The following is a 21,134-nucleotide window of genomic DNA, read 5'->3' on the forward strand; positions in this document are numbered from 1 at the left end:
ATTCAGTAGTAATGAAGTAGAGTCTGAAAATTTACGTTTATGTTTCCAGGCAATGCTAAGCCAGGGACCACACTTTAAGAATTAGAGTCTAGATAGGGGTGCCTGGGTGGCTCAGTCAGTTGAGTGACTGACTTTGGCTCAGGTCATGATCTCATGGTTCATGAGTTCGAACCCCGTGTCGGGCTCTGTGCTGACAGCTCGGAGCCTGGAGCCTGCTTCGGATTCTGTGTCTCCCTCTCTCTCTGCCTCTCTCCCACTCATGCTCTGTCTCTCTGTCTGTCTCAGAAATAAATAAACATTTAAAAAATTTAAAAAAAAAGAATTATAGTATAGATAAACGTTCAGATTAGAGGGATTCTGCCTGACTATTGTTATCAAGACAAAACCAGGTACATTTTACTACTCAGGACTGGTTTCTGTTTTCATGTGCCAAATAGCACAGTTACATGCCTCAGGATTGATCCAAACTAGATCAATTCCTGCCTTGGTGCTACTGACAAGTAGCAGAATCTTTCACCCTCGCCCCAGCCTCCATGACCCCCAACACACACAAATGACAGGTTTCCCCAACCACAGTGGCCCTCTCAAGTCTTGGGTCAGTGTCTGTGATGAGCAGTTACAAGAATGGCTGCTACAGAACCAATTTCTTTCTCTCCAGTGGACAAAACGCTGGTGTACCCTGAAGACAGTTGAAAACCTCAGACTACTGGAGATAAAGGGTATACTCAGTAAAAGCAAAGAAGGAAGAAATAACTTCAAGGTATTCGTGCCTTAAAAAGGAGGTACGAGCCGCTTCCTTTGGGACTAAATCTTGTAGTTCCAAGGGGGTGGATATTTTTCATACTGAAAGTGAAAACCCACAAATACGAGTGAAGTACATTTTCCTGTTTGTTGTGATCAATTTCAACCTAGCTGTCTGAGTTCACTTGAGTTCTAGGTACAGACCTATAAACAACTGTGAAACAAGGACTTAAGCCTGGGAATCTGGACTTGAATACAAGGGAAGATGTGGGGAGTAAGTTACAGAAAGAATGTGACAAATATATTAGCTCTTTCCCCCAAATTAGTGCATAAAGACATTTCTACCACAGTTTATCTACCCTCCTCTTTTTGAACTATTCCTAACACTTTCAATATAGGTTTCAGTAATTCTTTCATGCCCTTAAAATTTGCCGAGAATCGTCCCTTCCAATAGCATTTCCAGAGTGCACTGTCTATAAGGAATTAAAAAACAATAAAAGTCTGTCTTTTTTATGATCACGCACTAGCAAGTCTAAACGAAGTTAGTGATGAAATATTCCCTTCGTTGGAGCACACAACCCCATTTCACTTCACTCTTGGTTGCTCCTTTTAATAGTTTTTCTTAATTGAAAACCAGTGCTTCCCAGGTGGCACTACTCCCATCGCTCCTCCTTTTTGTTAAAGTTTATTTATTTTCAGAGAGACAGAAAGAGAGAGAGAGGGAGGGAGTGGGGGAGGGACAGAGAGAGAGGGAGAGAGAAGATTCCAAGCAAGCTGCCAGCACAGAGCCCAATGCGGGGCTGGAACCCACAAACCGTGAGATCATGACCTGAGCTGAAACCAAGAGTCAGATGCTTAACCAAGTGAGCCACACGGGTACCCCCCACCCCCCCACCATTGCTTCCCTTTAAAATTGTTGACGGAGAAGGCTGGCATTTTCCTGGTCTCGGGCAACAATTCCAGAAAAGCTTTTTCTATTGACTTTGGGGTTATACCATCCTCTTTGTCATTGGGTTCTTGCAATCAACTACCAGCTGCCCAGGTCACTGCCCAACATTCACTGACGGTTATTCAAAACTCCACCCTTACAGTGTGCCTTGTGCTTCAACAGCATTCTCTCCCCCGCTGCTTCAACAGCTCATTCCTTAGACCAGACTTGGAGCTTGGCATCACCTAGAATGGTTTCCTGCCAAAATCTTAAACAGAGGGATTCCGTTCTGACTCCAATGTCTAGGGCCAACACATATACTGATAAAGACTGTACGACTTTAGGAGTGGATTGCCTGCTAACCGCCTATGTTCCTTATGTTCTTATCATTTAGCCTTACTCAACCTGCTACTTTAGCTCATCAGACTCTCCATTTTCAACGATATATTTAAACTGTGTTCTGTGTGCCAGACACTGGGCTAGATCTTCCCTCGTGAAGTTTACTGTCCTACTTCTTCCTTTCCTCCCAGGCTAGGAGACACAGACTTTATTCTTTCTCCAGCTGTGGATCCCTGGGTCTGCTTTTAAGAGTATAATCACTAGTACCCTTTAATTGTCTTCTTTTTATTTCCACATCTGCCCTGCCAATTTCCAGCCCTGCTTCTTTGCTGTATTTATTATGCATTTATGAAGTCGAACCTTACCTGGACATGCAACACTCCTCCAGATTAATGTTATTTACACCAGCTGCTTAACTTTCTCCCTCTTAAGCAGAGAACCTCACCTCCCACTTTACTTCAGAGGCCATAAGCATTCGTTTCCCCAATATGTCCTGCCCACTTCCAATCTTGTCAAGACTCCATTTTACCCATCCTTTGCTTCTTAAATCTGGGCTTTTGGGCGCCTGGGTGGCTCAGTCAGTTAAGCATCTGACTTCGGCTTAGGTCATGATCTCACAGTCTGTGAGTTCGAGCCCCGTGTCAGGCTCTGTGCTGACAGCTCAGAGCCTGGAGCCTGTTTCAGATTCTGTGTCTCCGTCTCTCTCTGACCCTCCCTCCGTTCATGCTCTGTCTCTCTCTGTCCCAAAAATAAACAAACGTTAAAAAAAAAATTAAATCTGGGCTTTTATCCCATAAGCCTATTTGTTTCTAGGAGCTTGCTCCAGAAATGAATTTCTTCCTTTCCTATTTCTTCAATATTTCTCTCTCCCACTTCATGATTCTTTTTTTCTCCACATGCAAACTTCTTCAAATGGGGAAAGTGTGTCTCTCAACTCTCTTTTCAACTACCATCCTCCTTTTTTTTTTTTTTCTCCTTCTAGGTGAAATTTGTTAGATGAAAAAGCTATACTTTCTGTTATCAGTTCTTCACTTCTCATTTAATCCCAAACCCATGCAGTCCGGCCTCTGCCTCCTCCATTATCTGGAAACCATTCTCCCCAATGTCACCAGGAACTCCAAATTGTAAACCTAGAGTCTTTTAGAGCTCCTCTGACTTAACCTGTCCACAATGGCTGGTCCTAATGACCACCTCTTTGAAATGTACATCCTACTACTTCTCTACCTTTCCTCCTTCTCTTTTACCTGCTCCGTGTTTTTTTTTAATTAAAAATTTTTTTTAATGTTTGTTTACTTTTGAGAGAGACAGAGACAGAATGCGAGTGGGTTAGGGGCAGAGAGAGAGGGAGACACAGAATCCGAAGCAGGCTCCAGGCTCGGAGCTGTCAGCACAGAGCCCGATGTGGGGCTTGAACTCCCGAGCTGTGAGATCATGACCTGAGCCGAAGTCGGAGACTCAACTGACTGAGCCACCCAGGCGCCCCTTACCTGCTCCTTCTTATTTGTTCACCCATGGTTCCAAAGTGAATCCACTTCTTTTCTTAATTTCAAAACATCTTCCCCGAGATCTGACTCTTGCTACAATTGAGGCATCAATATCTGTGGCCTCCACCTCCTTCATACCCCCAAATCCATTGATCTTTTACTTTTTCTTCATGTAATATCAAGATTCATTTCAGACAAATCTCTCAAGTGTAACTATATCATATTGCTAGTTAAATGCAGAGCTGCTGCTTTAGTGGGCATCTGAGCTTCGCATAGAGTGGACGTCCTTTTCATACACAAAATATTTAGGAACAAACGTAATGACACATGCCTATTAGAACATGCCTATTAGGCACATGCCTCTTCACGTCAGCTTAGAGATAAGCCACCATGTACCATGGAAGAGGGTCGAGATTCTACTCAATTATTTTGGGTTTGCTCTAATCCAAAAGCAGAGAATTAAGTTCCCCTTGTTTAATACCTCATCATATACTGCAACAATTTTAACCTGTAATATTTACAGCAGGGTTAATCATTTCAACCACTTTAAAAAATCGTAGAATGTATAACTTTGAGCAATGCCACTTCCTGGAGCCAAGAAAATCTTTTATATAATTGACCATCTGAGGTCACAACATTTGGAATTATTAACTATAAACCATTTTATAAATTAGGAGATATCTTCCAAAAATAATGACTTTACTATTAGAAGAGCAGATTCCCCACCCCACCCCCTTTCTGGAAGTAATTGGATACTAGGGCTAACTGCCCATTATGGCTAAATCTAGATTTTAATAATTTGACCACATTGTGGTAGACATGTCAGGTTTTTTTATCCCCTATCATCAATCTAGAATTATCAATCCCCTTCAAATTGCCTTTCCTTATTCTTTGTAGGTCTGTTGAAACCTTTAATCAGAGTCTCCCAACTTTTCCTGGTGACCAGATATGGTTAATATTAGTACATTATAAATCTGACCATAGTGATTGGCCCTCAGTGAGCTTCAAGTGAACCAATCAGAATATTTCCTGAGGTGGGGGGAGGGGCGCCTGGATGGCTCAGTCGGTTGAGCGTCGACTTCGGCTCAGGTCATGATCTCACCGTCTGTGAGTCTGAGCCCCGCATCAGGCTCTGTGCTGACAGCTCAGAGCCTGGAGCCTGCTTTGGATTCTGTGTCTCCCTCTCTGCCCCTCCCCTGCTCATGCTCTCTCTTTGTCTCAAAAATAAATAAAAACATTAAAAAAAAAAAAAAGAATCTTTCCCTGGGGATTTATATATGAATATTGAAGAAAACCTTTCTTTTCTCTCTGCGGTCACTACCTAAAATAATGTAATTAAATCAAGCCATGTCTCTTTTCCTCCTGGTTTCCCCAGCCCATAGGAGGAAGTCCATTCCAATGCACAAACCGGTAAGAGTAAAGAAGCAGAAAGAGAGTGAGAGGAACCTGAAGATGTCATTTGAGTCCTTGAAGCAAGATTCCCTCCTGGAATCCCATTCATTTTCCCTTCTGCCTAAGCTAGTGTGAGTTAGGTTTCTCTCAGTTGCTTCTGAGTAGTCCTGACCAGTAAACATATCTTCTACCTATAAGGGAATACTTATCTTTTCATCCTCTGTAACAGAAGGGCATGTGCCAAGCTGTTCCAAGTGATAATCAGTTTGTTTTCCAAATTGATGGCCCATGGAATGCTAATATTCCACAGGATGTTAACATGTGTGCCATGGATATTGTGTTGGGTATTCAAGTAAGCTTGAGAAAGATAAACAATGTGAAATAGATTTCTTCACAGTAGGATCTCTCAGAATAGTTATTAGAATATAGTGGTATGCAATATGAATTCTCAAAAAGACGACTAGTGTACTAATTTCTGCAAATTATCTGATAATCGAAGCTTTTTTGAATAGAATCCAGCTTGGGAAATGTTACTTGCCTTTCCACTGAACAGGCAGGGATGGATATCCAAGTAAACTAATAGGCATAAACACATATACACTTATTCACTGGTACTATAGTTGTTTGTTCCCATGTGTTGTTTGTGTTAGACTACACTTCCTGAGGGTATTGGCTATGTCTTAATTGCCTTTGTATCCCCAACAACTAGCATAGTGCCTAAAACAGAAGGCAATATTCATTATTCACCCATAAATGAAAGAGATTAAAATTTTTAAAGTTATGGCAAACATTTGACTAAATTTTCTAAACTGTAGGTAAATAACAGAAGAGTTGACAAAATAAAAAATTAAGAATAAATTGAAATATACCCTCTTCTGTTAAGCCTGTCTAATCAGTGGGTATTCCTTTGGAACATATTTAATCATTTGAGGAGTAGTAAGAGAAGTTGAACCACTTCAACTTCAAATCAAGTGTCCGTCTCCTTTGAATGATCAGGAACCATAGATGCTAAAAGGCAAACTCAAAGATGATTTCCATGACACGAACTTCCTGGTACTGTGATTTTGGATGGGCAGGAGAGGCACAAATGACATGTTGGCTCTCAGGAAATATGATTTGGAATTTAACAACCTACCCAGGCAAATCAGCATTTATTTGCCTCACTGCCTTCATATATTCATTTATTCCACGTATTTGTATTAAGTGCCACATATATGAGTGTGTAAAAATCATACTCCTACCAAATCACATAAGAAAATCCCAGAGCCATTAGATATACCTATCAAGTAGACAAACACAGCCTACATCTAGATTTTTGAATACATACGGGGCTTGCCACTTGCCATCACAGGAGTTCACCAAGAAGAGACATCTGTCATTTAACACTACTTGGGTAACTTGCACAGTAACTCTTGAACTCACAAATGGTTTATGGTAGATAAAGTTTAATGTCACAGCTAATATGTATCGCATTTAAAACATCTTTAAGATGCTATCATTTTATCAACTACATAAGAAGGGAACTCATTGAGGGTTTACTTCACAATATTAGGTTTCTTTAAATTATTTTCCCACTTTGGAAAGGAAAAAATTAATTTTTCTTAATGCTATTTTTTTATTCTGAGAGAGACAGCATCAGAGTGCCGGCACTTGAGTGGGGGAGGGGCAGAAAGAATGGAGAGCAAATATCCCAAGCAGGCTTCGTGATGTCAGCGCAGAGCCTGATGCAGAGCTCCATCCCACCAACTGTGAGATCATGACCTGAGCCATTATCAAGAGTCAAACGTTTAACCGACTGAGACACCCAGGTGCCCAAGAAAAAGAAAAATTTTAAAGAAGAGGAGAAGCATAGGTGATTAGTTTCATTGGATTTTCTTCCCTGAAGAATTCTTCTAAGATACATATAATTTCTGATGACCTTAATTTCAATAAGAATGTTTTCAGATTCACAACTGAAGGAAGCATTGTGTGGGTATGAAATTTTAAAAAGCCACACTAATAAAATATACCACTGGGTTACCAAATTAAAATATTTCACTCTGGTTTTATCTATGTTCAACTTCTGATTTTAATTGGTCCTGTCTTTCCAGAGACAGACATATAGGCCATTTTGATGGAACTGGTTTCCTTTTGTCAGGAGTCCTGACAGGATGGCATTAAGAACAAAAGAAACACAGTCCTCTCCCCTCAAACAAATGACTTAAGTAAATAGGATTAATAAAACTTGCCGTCTCTACTATTGTTTGAAAATCCCCTTATGGTCTCTTTCTTTCCTTCCCAGGTTTCTCAGAACTTCTATAGGCAGCAAACATCAAAAGGACTGAAGATTTTTATTTTTTTTTTAAATTTTTTTTTTCAACGTTTATTTATTTTTTGGGACAGAGAGACACAGAGCATGAATGGGGGAGGGGCAGAGAGAGAGGGAGACACAGAATTGGAGACAGGCTCCAGGCTCTGAGCCATCAGCCCAGAGCCTGACGCGGGGCTCGAACTCCCGGACCGCGAGATCGTGACCTGGCTGAAGTCGGACGCTTAACCGACTGCGCCACCCAGGCGCCCCATGGACTGAAGATTTTTATACTGATTCAGCCACCCACAGCAATGAAGTAAACCCTGATTTTCTTTTAGTCCAGGAAATGATCAGCAAAGAGCCTTCATAAACAGCCTCTTTAACACTTGAAGCTTAAAAAACCAGGAAAAAAAAATCAGTGTAGCAGAATGGTTACTGTCATAAACACCTTTGAAGGTTTTTCTTTCTTTCTTTTTTTTTTTTTTTTTTAAGTAACCCTTCTAATCCCTCCTCTACCAACATTATAGAATATTTTCTTTACCACAACTTTTCGGTTAGGCATTTTAAATTATGCCTTTTAAAAAACAAAAGATAAAGTATATTACATTTTGGGCCTGACTTTCCTCCTGCTTTTTTCCTCCGCTCGCTCCCTTAAATGCTGATCCGTTTGCTGTCCCTGGGGGTTCCGCCTCCAAGTTTCAACTCCCTCCTCTGGTGACTTTCAGCAGAGTCATGCCTCTCTTAGTTCTGTCTCCTTTAGGTCTCAGAATTCAGCCTTTGGGACTGAATCACTGACACCTCCGCACAGCAGCGCACCCGGCAGTCCAGCCAAGTGCACGCTGACACGTTTGCATCTCGGGGGAGGGGGCCCGTCCCCCGTGCAGGCTTGATGAGCTCTGAGGCCAGGTGAGATGCTGAAGCCGATGTTCTAGAAAGGCTATTGAGGCCAAGAGAGAAATCTGTGGCTTTCTCCAGAACTCAAGCAGACACATCAGCTCGAACATAGTACTGTAGGCTAAAGTGACCAACTTTACCAGGTAAGATAAGATAAAGTGGGCAGAGATCCAGATAAATGTATAAGTAATACTTGATTCAGTGACCCTCCGCCCCCCTTTTAAAGTTTATTTATCTTTCGACAGAGTGAGCACAAGAGCATGTGTGAGCAGGGGTGGGGCAGAGAGCCTTGCAGAGCCCCATGGGGGGCTGGCTCTATCTTGGGGAATGGAGATCAATGAGCTGAACCAAAATCAGGTGTTGGTTACCTAACCAACAGACACACAGGCGCTGTGTTTTTTCCTGTTTGTTTAGCCCCCCTTTAAAGGATTTTTTTTTCCCTCGGCAGCACTGTTTAGGTAAGGGCAGAAATAAATCTCAAAAACCCTGTATTTTCCTTTCCTACATTAAGCTAGAGATACACACACTGACATTCCATGGGACCGCTCTTTGAACGGAGAAATGGAGAAATTCCTTGAGGAGAGTCATGGACCAGAGAAGCACAATGAAATAGGTCGACAAAACCACACTTTGTACAATTTAACAGTGTATCAGCTATATATTATAGCTAAATCCCAAGTTTGAGGAGCAGCCGGGGAAAGGGTGGACAGGCTAGAAGAGAAGTAGGGCAGAGTTTCCTAAGTTGCTGGTGTAAATGAAACAGGTAATTAATTTTTATGAAATTTTACTCTAATAAAAGTTACAATGGCCAAATGTTGGCCTCTCTAGACACCGCTAACAAAGGACACCAGGAGATGGGTTGTGTCTCTTTTCACGTTTTGCACCGTGTGTAAAGCAACAGCATGAGTGGTTTCTTAGGAAGAAGAGCTCTTTCTTGTCATAAGACCTTCTTGGTAATCAAGCTCTGAGAAGAAACAGGTCCAGCTCTCCTAGGGGCCTAATCATGACCCCAAACACTAAGCCCACAGGAAAACCCACTTAGTCCAAGTTAAACTAACAGAAGTGGCGTTAATCTTGCTCCTCAAAGGTGAATTATTTACTCTCCCTCAAGTTACTGGGTGATCCAGTGGCCTGGATAGCAAAAGAAAGCTATTTCATTTTCTATAAAAGCTATAAGCTGAATATCCACGTAATTCTAATTTCTTTCTTTTTTTTTGGCATCAAGAATTTATTATCAGCAAAATTGATAAAACTGGGAAAATAAATATTCTCTTTAAACAGAAATTAAAAATGGTTGCCCCAAATAACACAATGGTCAATAGTTAAAATAGCTCTTCAAATATTAAGTCGACACTTACACATCCTTCAACCTGATAACTTTATTTTAATTGAAGTATAGTTGACACAACGGTACACAATATTCATTTCAGGTGTGCAACAGTGATTTGACAAGTCCATGGTATGCTGTGCTCACCAGAACTGTCACCACACAACACTATTATCATACCATTGACTGTATTCCCTATGATGTACCTTTCATCCCTGTGACGTATTCTGTAACTGGAGTACTGTATCTCCCACTCCCCTTCATTCATTTTTCCCATTCCCCCAACTCCCCTCCCCTCTGGCAACCATCAGTTTGTTCCCTGTATTCACTCATAATTTTAATTTCTTAGAGATATAGCCAACCTTGTCACATATATGAAAGGCAACTCAGATTCTCTCTCCAACCAACTCTAAATTTTAATCTTTATTGTCCTCTCCCGATTGTCACAACTCCTCCTGCCAGATTCCCCATTATTTCAAGAGACAAGAATATTCCCTAAGGCCTCCTTTTGAGTATACATCTTTCTGAGATCATGTTTCTGGTTTCCCTGAAGACTGTCACATCAATAAATCTATCTTTTGCCTGGATCCTCCATTGTGAAAGTAATTTTATCACCTTAGCCAGGCACAGCCAACATTTCTCTCTTATAGGTATTCTTCAGTCTGATCAGAAATGTCTTGCTTGGACTGCTCCATTTGAATGCATAACAGCATTTATATGAAGACCTTGGCATAATTGCAGATGGAGACAAGCCTTTCTGCAAATAGGCCAATTGCCAAGCACAGACCACGGGAAGACCCTAGCTGAACCTGGTCCAACATAAAATGGTTTATGTCCATTACATCGAAGCCTTAGGAAGGGTTTGTAGAGCGATAGTCTGAGACATCATAAGGATTAACTTGCACCAAAAGCTCCCAGGATTTAAAAAAAAAAAAAGCATCAAAAGCCTTGATCTTTTAGAAACATCTAGAGCTTTCAAGCCCACACATACTCAGATGGTACTGATAATCCTCTTTCTGTTTGTAGGATTTGGAAGAACTACAAAGAATAAAGAGCCACAATATTTTGACAAAGTGATGTATTCTTCTCTTTAGGTATACTCGATGGAAACGTGGTCTTTCCCCCTTCAATTACTAAAACCTAAGTACAAGAAGCTTTGAGTAGATACTTTATAGGAATACAATAGATAAATACACATACTTATTTGGTATGTATAAAGTATTGATATTTTAAAAATCATCTCGTTGTATAAAACTTGACAGTTTTCAAGGTACTCTCCCATACATTATCTAGAAAGACTCAGTATAAAACATTTTATTATTCAACTAAACAGCATTACTCCCTTTTTCCACTTCTGATTACATGAGAGGCCATCAGCAATTTTTTTATTTAATTAGGATTTATATCCCACCTGTTTCCAAACAAGATTGGAAATGATGCATAATATTAAACCCAGGGTAAAATGGCAACATTAAAAATCAAAGAAGATACAAAAACAAGTAAAAGGAGTAGATGTTTCCAAGCAACTGCAACAAGTTGTGACAGCTGGGCCATGAACTTGCCTCTCACAGGAGTTAGCATTTGCTCGCCAGGTGGGGATGCTGAAACTCTCGGCTATTTAACAGGATGTTTACAGAACTGTCTTACCATCAGGGCCCCTGGATTAATCACACTGCTATCTTTCTCTGACAGTGGTTGGTAAACCAACTGAAATGGCATTTTCAGTGGTGCTTCTATTTAGAATGCAGATTCCTGGGCTTAATCTTAAAATCCCTGGTGGTACAAATCTGGAATTGTATTTTCACATGCCCACTAGGTTATATTTTTGCTCTGTAAATTTGGAAACCACTGCTTTTCTGGGATTAGTGGCTGTTGCATGGGAACAATAGAAAACCCCGCTTCAAGAAGGTAGAAGATTGTTCTAGTAATCAGTCTCTTGGATACTGCTTTTTGCCTTCCTATTCCTGCCCTGTGCTCATAATACTTTCAAATGCCTGGTTCATTACCCGCTTAATGTTTTACTTTGGATGTTCCCACACACTTGGCCTCTTCTGACTATCATATTCTCCTTCCAGCATCCCATCCCCGTCCTGTTCATCAGCTTGGTTTAGATTCCTGCCACAGACTCCTGATACGTGTGTATGTGCCATCACCTGCTGGTAATTCCTAAACTCACTTTGATAGCTCTGCACATGTTGCAATCTTTACTTGTCTCACTTGGGGTTAATTTACTCCACTCCTGAGGTGCCTGGGTGGCTCAGCCGGTTAAGGGTATGACTCTTGTTTTTGGCTCAGGTCACGATCTCATGACCCATCTGTGCTGACAGCATGGAGCCTGTTTGGAATTCTCCCTCTCCCTCTGACACCCCCCCCCATGCTCTCCCTCTTTCTCAAAATAAACTTCTTAAAACATAATTTAACAAAGTTTACTCCATTGTTGTTTATGGGAACATGTGAGATACTCCCTCCCTGACTTCTGGCCATTGGTGCCCAGATGTGGACTTAGGTAGGAGGAATGCTCTCTTCTCTGCTTTTATTTCCAGTTAAGGGACCTTATGGGATTATTCTCTGTATTTAAGGTATGTAGCTTATGCTTTTCCCACTCTCCAAATCCTCCCAAAATCTGCTATTCTTGTTATTTTCCACTTCCCCCTCAATATATTAACCGATACTGTTGTCTCCTGATGTGCCTCGGGTGTTTGGCCATTTCACATGAAGGCACATCCAACATCCTGACTTTAAAGTTTGTCGTCCAAATTTCTGCCCTATAATGATCAAACCTCCAGTCATACGCATGGGGTTTCATCACCATTCAGCACCTATTTAGCCCCAAGGTCTTGTTCTTGTTCTCTGAGTTTTTGCCTATTCTCTTAAAATTTAGGATAATACTTTTCCCCTCCCCCCACCTTTATTAGGCTTGTAAGATTCCTGTCGAAAATATTTGCTCCCTCTTCAAAAAGTATCTTTGTTCCTAGCTCAGAGCCCCTCTTTCTGGTCATAGACCACCCAGGAAACAATTTTTAAAAGATCATGTGTCACAGACTAGGAACCTGGAGTTCTCCCTTTGTCAGCAAGAGAGTGGACACAGAATTAAATAGGAGAGAGACTAACGTCCAGGAGGAGACAAAAGCTGGAACAGGCGTTTCATCTCCGTATTTATTGAGTACTCAAGATCTTACACACGTGGTGAACGTGGAGAAAACAAGATCTTATACACGTGGTGAGCGTGGAGAAAACAATCAGTCAGTAATCATTAACTTGTGTGTGAGAGAAGCAAAGGGTCTGAGGGGCAAGTGGTGTTTGTGATCAAGGTACATTGGTGCCAGATGGAAAGTAATTTCCTGCAGGTGATAGAACAAGTTTCTTGTGATCTCATTACAATATCTCAGTAACTAACCTCGGGTGCTTCCGTCCCGTGGTGGCAGCTTTCTGGCCTAAGCTTTTTTCTACCTCATTTATGTAAGTATAAGGAATTTTTGAACCTATTTCCCCACAATCATGTACAGCACATCCTGAGAGTTTTCTGTGTTTGATTCTGCTTCCTAAGCTACCAGTGTTAACAAGACCAGATGAAAACACCACCTCCATACTGAAGACTGAAGTTCCTTCAGTCTTCCATTCAAGACTTTAAAGTTTCTGGGAAAACTTTTACTTTTCTTCAAACTGACCAGACAAGACACAACGAGTATAGAGTGTCTCTTGGGTGCATGAGGCATAGGACCTCACTTCTGAATTTTGGGAGAACTCACAGGGGAGGCAGCACAGCTAATATGGCACAGTAGGTCTGCACACAGGCAATTCCATAGTTATCCTTAGGGAATCACAATTATCTCTTCATGCGACCTACGTCATGATTGCTTTCATCTGCTGGGGTCAAGTGCCAAAGCTGCCTCATACCAGCTGGTGAGAGCCAATTGCTAGATGTTTAGGATCTTTGCAAGCTAGTTGCTTAATACAGGCATCAATAAACATGAAATTATATTAACTTACAATAAAATAAATTATATTTAGAAACAAAGGCAGCATGGCTAACAGACACACGAAAAGATGCTCTCAACATTACTCATCATTGCAGAAATACAAATCAAAAAGTACAATGAGATAGCACCTCACACCTGTCAGAAGGGCTGAAATCAAAAACACAAGAAACAAGTATTGGTGAGGATGTAGACAACAAAAAAACCCTCATGCACTATTGATGGGAACGCAAATTGGTGAAGCCACACTGGAAAACAGTATGGAAGTTTCTCAAAAAGTTAAAAATAGAACTACCCTACATTCCAGTAATCACACCACTGGGCATTTACCCCCAAAACACAAAAACACTAGCTCGAAGGGATACATGCATGACTATGTTTATTGCAGTATTATTTACAATTGCCAATTTATGGAAGCAGCTGAAATGTCCATCAATTGATCAATGGATGAAGAAGATGTGGAATGGAATATTATTCCACATAATGGAATATTATTCAGCCATAAAAAAAGAATGAAATCTTGCCATTGGCATCAACATGAATGGAGCTAGAGAGTATAGTGCTAAGTGAAATAAGTCAGAGAAAGACAAAAAACATACAAATTCACTCATGTGGAATTTAAGAAACAAAACAAACGAGCAAAGGAAAAGAGAGACAAACCAAAAAAACAGACTTTTAACTATAGAGAACAAACTGATGATTACCAGAGGGGAAGTAGGTGGAGAGATGGGTGAAATAGGTGATGGGGATTAAGGAGTGCATTTGTTGTGATGAGAACTGAGTAATGCGTAGAGTTGTTGAATCACTATATTGTACACCTGAAAATAATCTAACATGTTTACTGGAGTAAATACATTACAATTAATAACTTGTATAAATAATACAATACACAAAAAATTGAAAAATAAAAAGGTAACAAATAAAATCAAATAGTAATTATTTTACTATTATCTATGCTCTTGAGGTTATTTATGTATGTTGTATCTATACAGTAGAAATAATATATAATGGTATGCAAGTATCTCAACTCTGTGTTAAGTGACATCAAGTAGGTTGTTTGAAATAAACCATGGTAAAAGTATGTACACCACAGAAGACAGTAAATGCTACTACATATCAGGGCTTATTCCATGCCGTATCCCAAACCCCTAGCAAGTTGTTGAATATTTACCAGCACATTATTGTTGTGAATCCAGTTAGTATTAAGATGGAGAAACACAAAGGTACAGTATAATTACGTGGAATTTCCTGACTTTAATTCACAAGTTCCCATTTCCCCCAGCCTTCTTTCCTTTCAAAGTGGTCTGACATCTCCCAAGTCAAAACATGTGGAAGTATAATCTATATCAAACAACTGACCTTAATAATGTTCATATTGAATTGTTATTTTATTAATTGGCTCTCCTCTCTAAGGTGAAGTCAGAAATTCCTTTATACAAATTTTATATCTGACTTTTCTCTGTTTGAAATCCCTGCTCCTTTACCTACATTGTTCCCTAGACCCTATTCTGCACATGTGTGTATCAGTGTTTGTGTGGGCATATCTCTGGGCTCTGTACAGCAGTTGTATAGTTACTTCTTATTAGCTAAGTTGAACTTCAAATAACTACAATTTAAGCCCAACTCTGTATCTACTAAGACACTAGAAAGGGAGATCATTAAATGTCTTTGAATCAATAGTTGAATTCTTAAGAGGGAATTCAGGAGGAGGTCAGCAAATGTTATTAAAGGATCAGGAACTGACTCAAGAAAATATAAAGAAAGTAAGACTCTTTATATGGCAATGATAAGGCTAATGGTAAGCTGAAAGTGATCTTGCAGAATGCCTGGGAATTTTATACAGAGGAGTCATTGTTCTCAGTTTCCACTTAGGATAAGTTCAGAGAGATTCAACTTACAGCACTTCATAGAACTTGAGAGGAATTCAGTAAAAGAAAATTATCTTAACGGCTTTTTCCCCCCTAAAGTTGTTTTTAATCAGCCATTTTAATCAATGATTCCATAGAAGCTTAATTTGGAGGTAGAGAATCTTATTACTAAAAAGTCACCCAAAAATGCAGTCAATGGAAGATGGGATGTCTGGATTTTCCCCAAAAGTAGATATGGACTTCAGGTTTCTAAATATTCTCTGATGTTCTAAGCTCACCTGAAGATCATATTTACTAAGAGTACCCCAAATAGATGGGTATGTATACATAAGGGATAAAGTTATAAATACCTAAGACACATAATACTAACTCAGACCAAGAAAACATTCTGTCTGAGACTCAGTGTCTGATCATGACAATGAGATCCCTCTGTGGGAGGGCCTTAAATAAACAAGTTCCCCTAATAACCTACTACATCCATTTTGTGTGTCTAATCCCATTTTGAACCCATTAATACATTAACATGTGCAACCTCCCAGGGTAATTATTTCCATAGTTTTTTATTCTAGTATTCTGGAATTTGTTTAATCTCTGTGCATACATTAAACTTTTTTTGGGAAATAGGGTATAAATCACTAAATATATAGTAATTGTTTGACTCAATTAATTATAATTAATAAATTTAAAAAGTCAGAATTTACCCTACTCAAACCCTACAAGATTTAAGGCTTTGGAGGACTTTCATAATTTGGCCTCTATATATCTACTCAATCTTTTCTCTCACTGGAACATTTCCTCAAACCACTCCAAATCCTATGCTTCAACTATACCAAATTATTGGCACTTCCTTAAAATAGCCACAGGTATTTGGCAGAAAGATATTTCCCCTTTCTGAAAGATGTTTCCTTCTACCACGAAGACTTCCTGACCCCCCTGCCACCGCCTACCTGGTTTACATGCTGTTTCCATGTGTTCCCATAGTACTGTGCGCTTGCTCTCACCAAGAGTATTTGAATTCCCCATTTAGACCATCAGGTCCTTGAAATCAGGGACTGTCCTTTTTGTTCATTACTCTATGACAATATAGAAGGCATTCGGTTATTATTAACTTATAAATGAAATAGGTTAATAGATTTGGAAAAAATCACCACTGAGTTCCATACTAGAGGCTCAGTTCATCAACTCTGGCCCTCTACAAAGAATAGCCCAATGAATCATACTCATCATTTTTCTGAATCACACTAGGAATCATTCAGTCTCCCAAATGCAAATTTATGGTGATTTTTATACACACACCAATTCATGTTTTTGCTTTCTTTTGTAGTGATGTCTGGGATTTCATTGAACTTCTTGGCTAATATCTGCAGGCAATACTTGTAGTGGCCCAAGATCTATTTTATAGGTTGGAAAAGATCATTTAAAACTATCATCCTGTAAGGATGGTTTGTAGGATAAAAAAGGTAGAAACAGTGAACTGTGTTTAAATTTATCTTGTTTGATTTTGTATGTTACTGGTAGCACACATTTTATTTAGCCCTTTGTTAAACATAACTGAAAAGCCACTGTGAAGTTCAAAAACATCTCCCCTAAGAAGCAAAAGCAGGAGAAACTTTCAATGTGACAAGGGACATTAAGCCCTGATTTTGAAACAGCTTTGTCCTCACAAAGATGACTTATTAAGGAAACTAAAACAAGAGTGGAAAAATCAAGGAAGGGATGATCAGACTAGTAAAGATTAGTTGAATGTAAGGAAGTCTGCTCTAAATTTGTGTATAGGCTTTACTGGGAGAACAGAAAAGTATCATGGCAGTAAGGTGTGAATTGGGGGGAAAAAACATCTTGTCTTGGTCTATAAGAAATCTTACTTGTCTTTATTAGTTTGCTCTAAAGTATATGATATTTCAAGCTTGGAAAATAACTTTCTTAAAATAGTTTCAGTACAAAGAGATGTTGATGTTAATTTAAAATTCGTTTTCTTTTTTTTTTCAATATATGAAATTTATTGTCAAATTGGTTTCCATACAACACCCAGTGCTCATCCCAAAAGGTGCCCTCCTCAATACCCATCACCCACCATCCCCTCCCTCCCACGCCCCATCAACCCTCAGTTTGTTCTCAGTTTTTAAGAGTCTCTTATGCTTTGGCTCTCTCCCACTCTAACCTCTTTCTTTTTTCCTTTCCCTCCCCCATGGGTAAAACCCATTTTCAACTGACAAGTTATTTTTAAGTTATTTTTCTATAGCAGAACTTAGGAGTTCTAAATGACATTTTCTGAAATAAATTGAGATTTTAATTCCAAGTCATGTCTCACAGGAAAATTGCAGGTGAATAAGGAAGGTCGCCTTATAATTATTAGTAAAAATATAGTTATCTGCTTAGATTGTTATCAGGAACAAGCAAATGTTTCTTTTCCTTTGGGAATATAAGGGTCAAATGATACAAGCTTGCTTATAACTGATGATAATTAAAGATTGGTGATTAAAGCATAGGTGGGTTTTTTTTTTCTGCCTCTTTCTTCATAAACTTGCTTTCTTAATAATTGTAATCAAAAGTTTAGTAAAAAAATACGATCAATTTTATGTCATGAGACTTTGAAAAGCAACCCAGGAGGGTTGAGACATTCTCAAACTGGTCGTTCTGGTAGTGATTGTAAATCATTCTGATGGAGGGAGAGGATAATCAAAAGATTCTGTACATTCATCCAAAAAATCATCTGCACAAGAATGGGGGTGGAGACACAGGGTTTAGTGGCCCATGTATAAAATTAGATGGTTGTTGGGGCGCCATCGGTGGCTGAGTGCTGAGTGGCTGAGTCGGTTGAGTGTCCGACTTCTGCTCAGGTCATGATCTCACGTCTGTGGGTTCGAGCCCCACGTCAGGCTCTGTGCTGACAGCTGAGAGCCTGGACCCTGCTTCAGATTCTGTCTCCCTCTTTCTCTGTCCCTCCCCCACTCGTGCTCTGTCTTTCTCTCTCGCTCTCTCAAAAATAAAAAATAAACATTAAAAAAAAAGATTGTTATCTAGATCCACACACTGAAACGGGTTATGTCTCACTAGTTTATTTTAGTCTGAACAGTTCTATCAGTTCTTTTACCCATGATATTCACTTTTTTGAAGCATTTAAAGTGGTTTTGCAACATGTCTGTCATTTTGGATTTATCTGATTATTTTCTCTTGGTATCTAATTATTTCCTTTCATTCCTCTTCCCCCTGGATTTCCTGTAAGTTAAGTCTCAAACAAGGAAGGGTTGACCAACTATAACTCACAGGCCAAATCCAATACCCCACTTTATTTTTTGTAAATAAAGTTTTATTGGAACAGAGCCACACCCATTAGTTTACATATTGTCTATAGCTGATTTCCTGATATAAGGACAGGGTTGAGACTGGTCACAGGAGACCATATAGCTCACAAAGCCTAAAAAAATTACAGTCCATCTCTTCCTAAAAAATCTTTGCCAATTCCTATACTAGAAAATCAGTTATACTGAGATAAAGTATTTTGGGCAAAAAGGTGATGTAAGATGTATTTAATATTGCATCATCTCAGAAGGCACAATGTCAAGCTATTAGTCCACTATGAGTCATGTTAAATTAGTACATTTGATTAAAGTGGCAATACCCAGATCTCCCCATTGTACAGGCATGTTTTCCCCCCTCTTTTCATTTAGTAAGTAATTCATTGAGTGATACTTTGGCTCTGCATAAATATCTTATTTCTCAAAAATTTTCCATCCAAAGATTTTACTATCTATTGATGATCTTTGCCTGAAATAATTATTACATTGGAGATTGAAAAGTGCCAGTTTGATGAATGGATAAAGAAATTGTGGTTTATATACACAATGGAGTACTATGTGGCAATGAGAAAGAATGAAATATGGCCCTTTGTAGCAACGTGGATGGAACTGGAGAGTGTTATGCTAAGTGAAATAAGCCATACAGAGAAAGACAGATACCATATGTTTTCACTTTTGTGTGGATCCTGAGAAACTTAACAGAAACCCATGGGGGAGGGGAAGGAAAAAAAAAAGAGTTTAGAGTGGGAGAGCGCCAAAGCATAAGAGACTTTTTTTTTTAATTTTTTTAACGTTTATTTATTTTTGAGACAGAGAGAGACAGGGGAGGGGCAGAGAGAGGGAGACACAAAATCTGATATAGGCTCCAGGCTCTGAGCTGTCAGCACAGAGCCCGACGGGGGGCTCGAACTCACGAACCGCAAGACCGTGACCTGAGCCGAAGTCGGCTGCTCAACCAACTGAGCCACCCAGGTGCCCCAAGAGACTCTTAAAAACTGAGAACAAACTGAGGGTTGAAGGGGGGTGGGAGGGAGGGGATGGTGGGTGATGGGTATTGAGGAGGGCACCTTTTGGGATGAGCACTGGGTGTTGTATGGAAACCAATTTGACAATAAACTTCAAATATTGAAAAAAAAGTGCCAGTTTCTAAATCTATTATTTCTTCAACATTTATGAGCTGACAAAATAAACCGGTCTAAGCTCCACTTATAATTTCTCAGCTCTAGACCTAGAATCAGCCATTTTCTTTTCAATTAATCCTGGTTCCTTTAGGTGAAAATGATGGTTAGAGCGAATCAAAGCCACAATGAGCTACCAACTTACACCTGTCAGAATGGCTAAAATTAACAACTCAGGAAATAGCAGCTGTTCGTGATGATGCGGAGAAAGGGGAACCGCCTTACACTGCTGGTGGGAATGAAAACTGGTGCAGCCACTCTGGAAACCAGTAGGGAACTACACCATGACCCAGCAATTGCACTACTAGGTATTTACCCAAAGGATACAAAAACACTGATTTGAAGGGGCACATGCACCCCACTGTTTATAGCAGCACTATCAATAGTAGTCAAATTGTGGAAAGAGGCCAAATGTCCATCAACGGATGAACGGATAAAGAAGATGAGTTATATATATATATATATATATATATATATATATATATACACACATATGTGTGTATATATATATATAAACATATATATATACACATATGTATATATATATACACACATGTATACATATACACATATGTACATATATATACATATATACACACATATGTGTATATATATATACACATGTATATATATGTACATATGTGTATATATATATGTATATATATATATATACATATATACATACACACAATGGAATATCACTCCGCCATTAAAATGAATGAAATCTTGCCATTTGCGACAATGTGGATAGAGAGTATTATGCTAAGTGAAATAAGTCAGTCAGAGGAAGACAAATACCATATGATTTCACTCATATGAGGAATTTAAGAAACAAAATAGATGAACATAGGGGAAGGTAAGGAAAAATAAAATAAGATTAAAAAAAAGAGAGGGACACAAACCATAAGAGATTCTTAATTATGGAGAACCAAGAGGGGTGCCTGGGTGGCTCAGCTGGTTGAACATCCATCCGGCTTTGGCTCAGGTCATGATCTCACAGTTTGTGAGTTCAAGCTCCGGGTTAGGCTCTGTGCTGACAGCTCAGAGCCTGGAGCCTGTTTGAATTCTGTGTCTCGCTCTTTCTCTGACCCTCCCCCACTCACACTCTGTCTCCTTCTCTCAAAAATAAATAAACATTAAAGAAAAATTTTTTAAAAATACAGAGAACAAACGGAGTTGCTAGAGGGGACATAAGTGGGGGGATGGGCGAAATCGGTGATGGGCATTAAGGAGGGCACTTGTTGGGATGACCACTGGGTGCTATATGTAAATGATGGATCACTAAATTCTATTCCTGAAACCAATACTACACTATATGGTAACTAACTTGAATTAAAAATTTTTTTTTTACATTTATATATTTTTGAGAGACAGAGTGAGACAGAGAGTGAGCAGAGGAGGAGCAGAGAGAGAAGGA

General features: G+C 39.4%; 1 protein-coding gene across 7 annotated transcripts in view; it reads right to left on the reverse strand.

The window, feature by feature from the left end:
- The window catches only part of CCDC148 (coiled-coil domain containing 148), a 283,553-nt gene that overhangs the window by 45,667 nt on the left and 216,752 nt on the right, over nucleotides 1–21,134 (reverse strand). The window lies entirely within an intron of this gene.

Source organism: Felis catus, chromosome C1, assembly GCF_018350175.1.
Source record: "Felis catus isolate Fca126 chromosome C1, F.catus_Fca126_mat1.0, whole genome shotgun sequence".
Classification (NCBI taxonomy): domain Eukaryota; kingdom Metazoa; phylum Chordata; class Mammalia; order Carnivora; family Felidae; genus Felis; species Felis catus.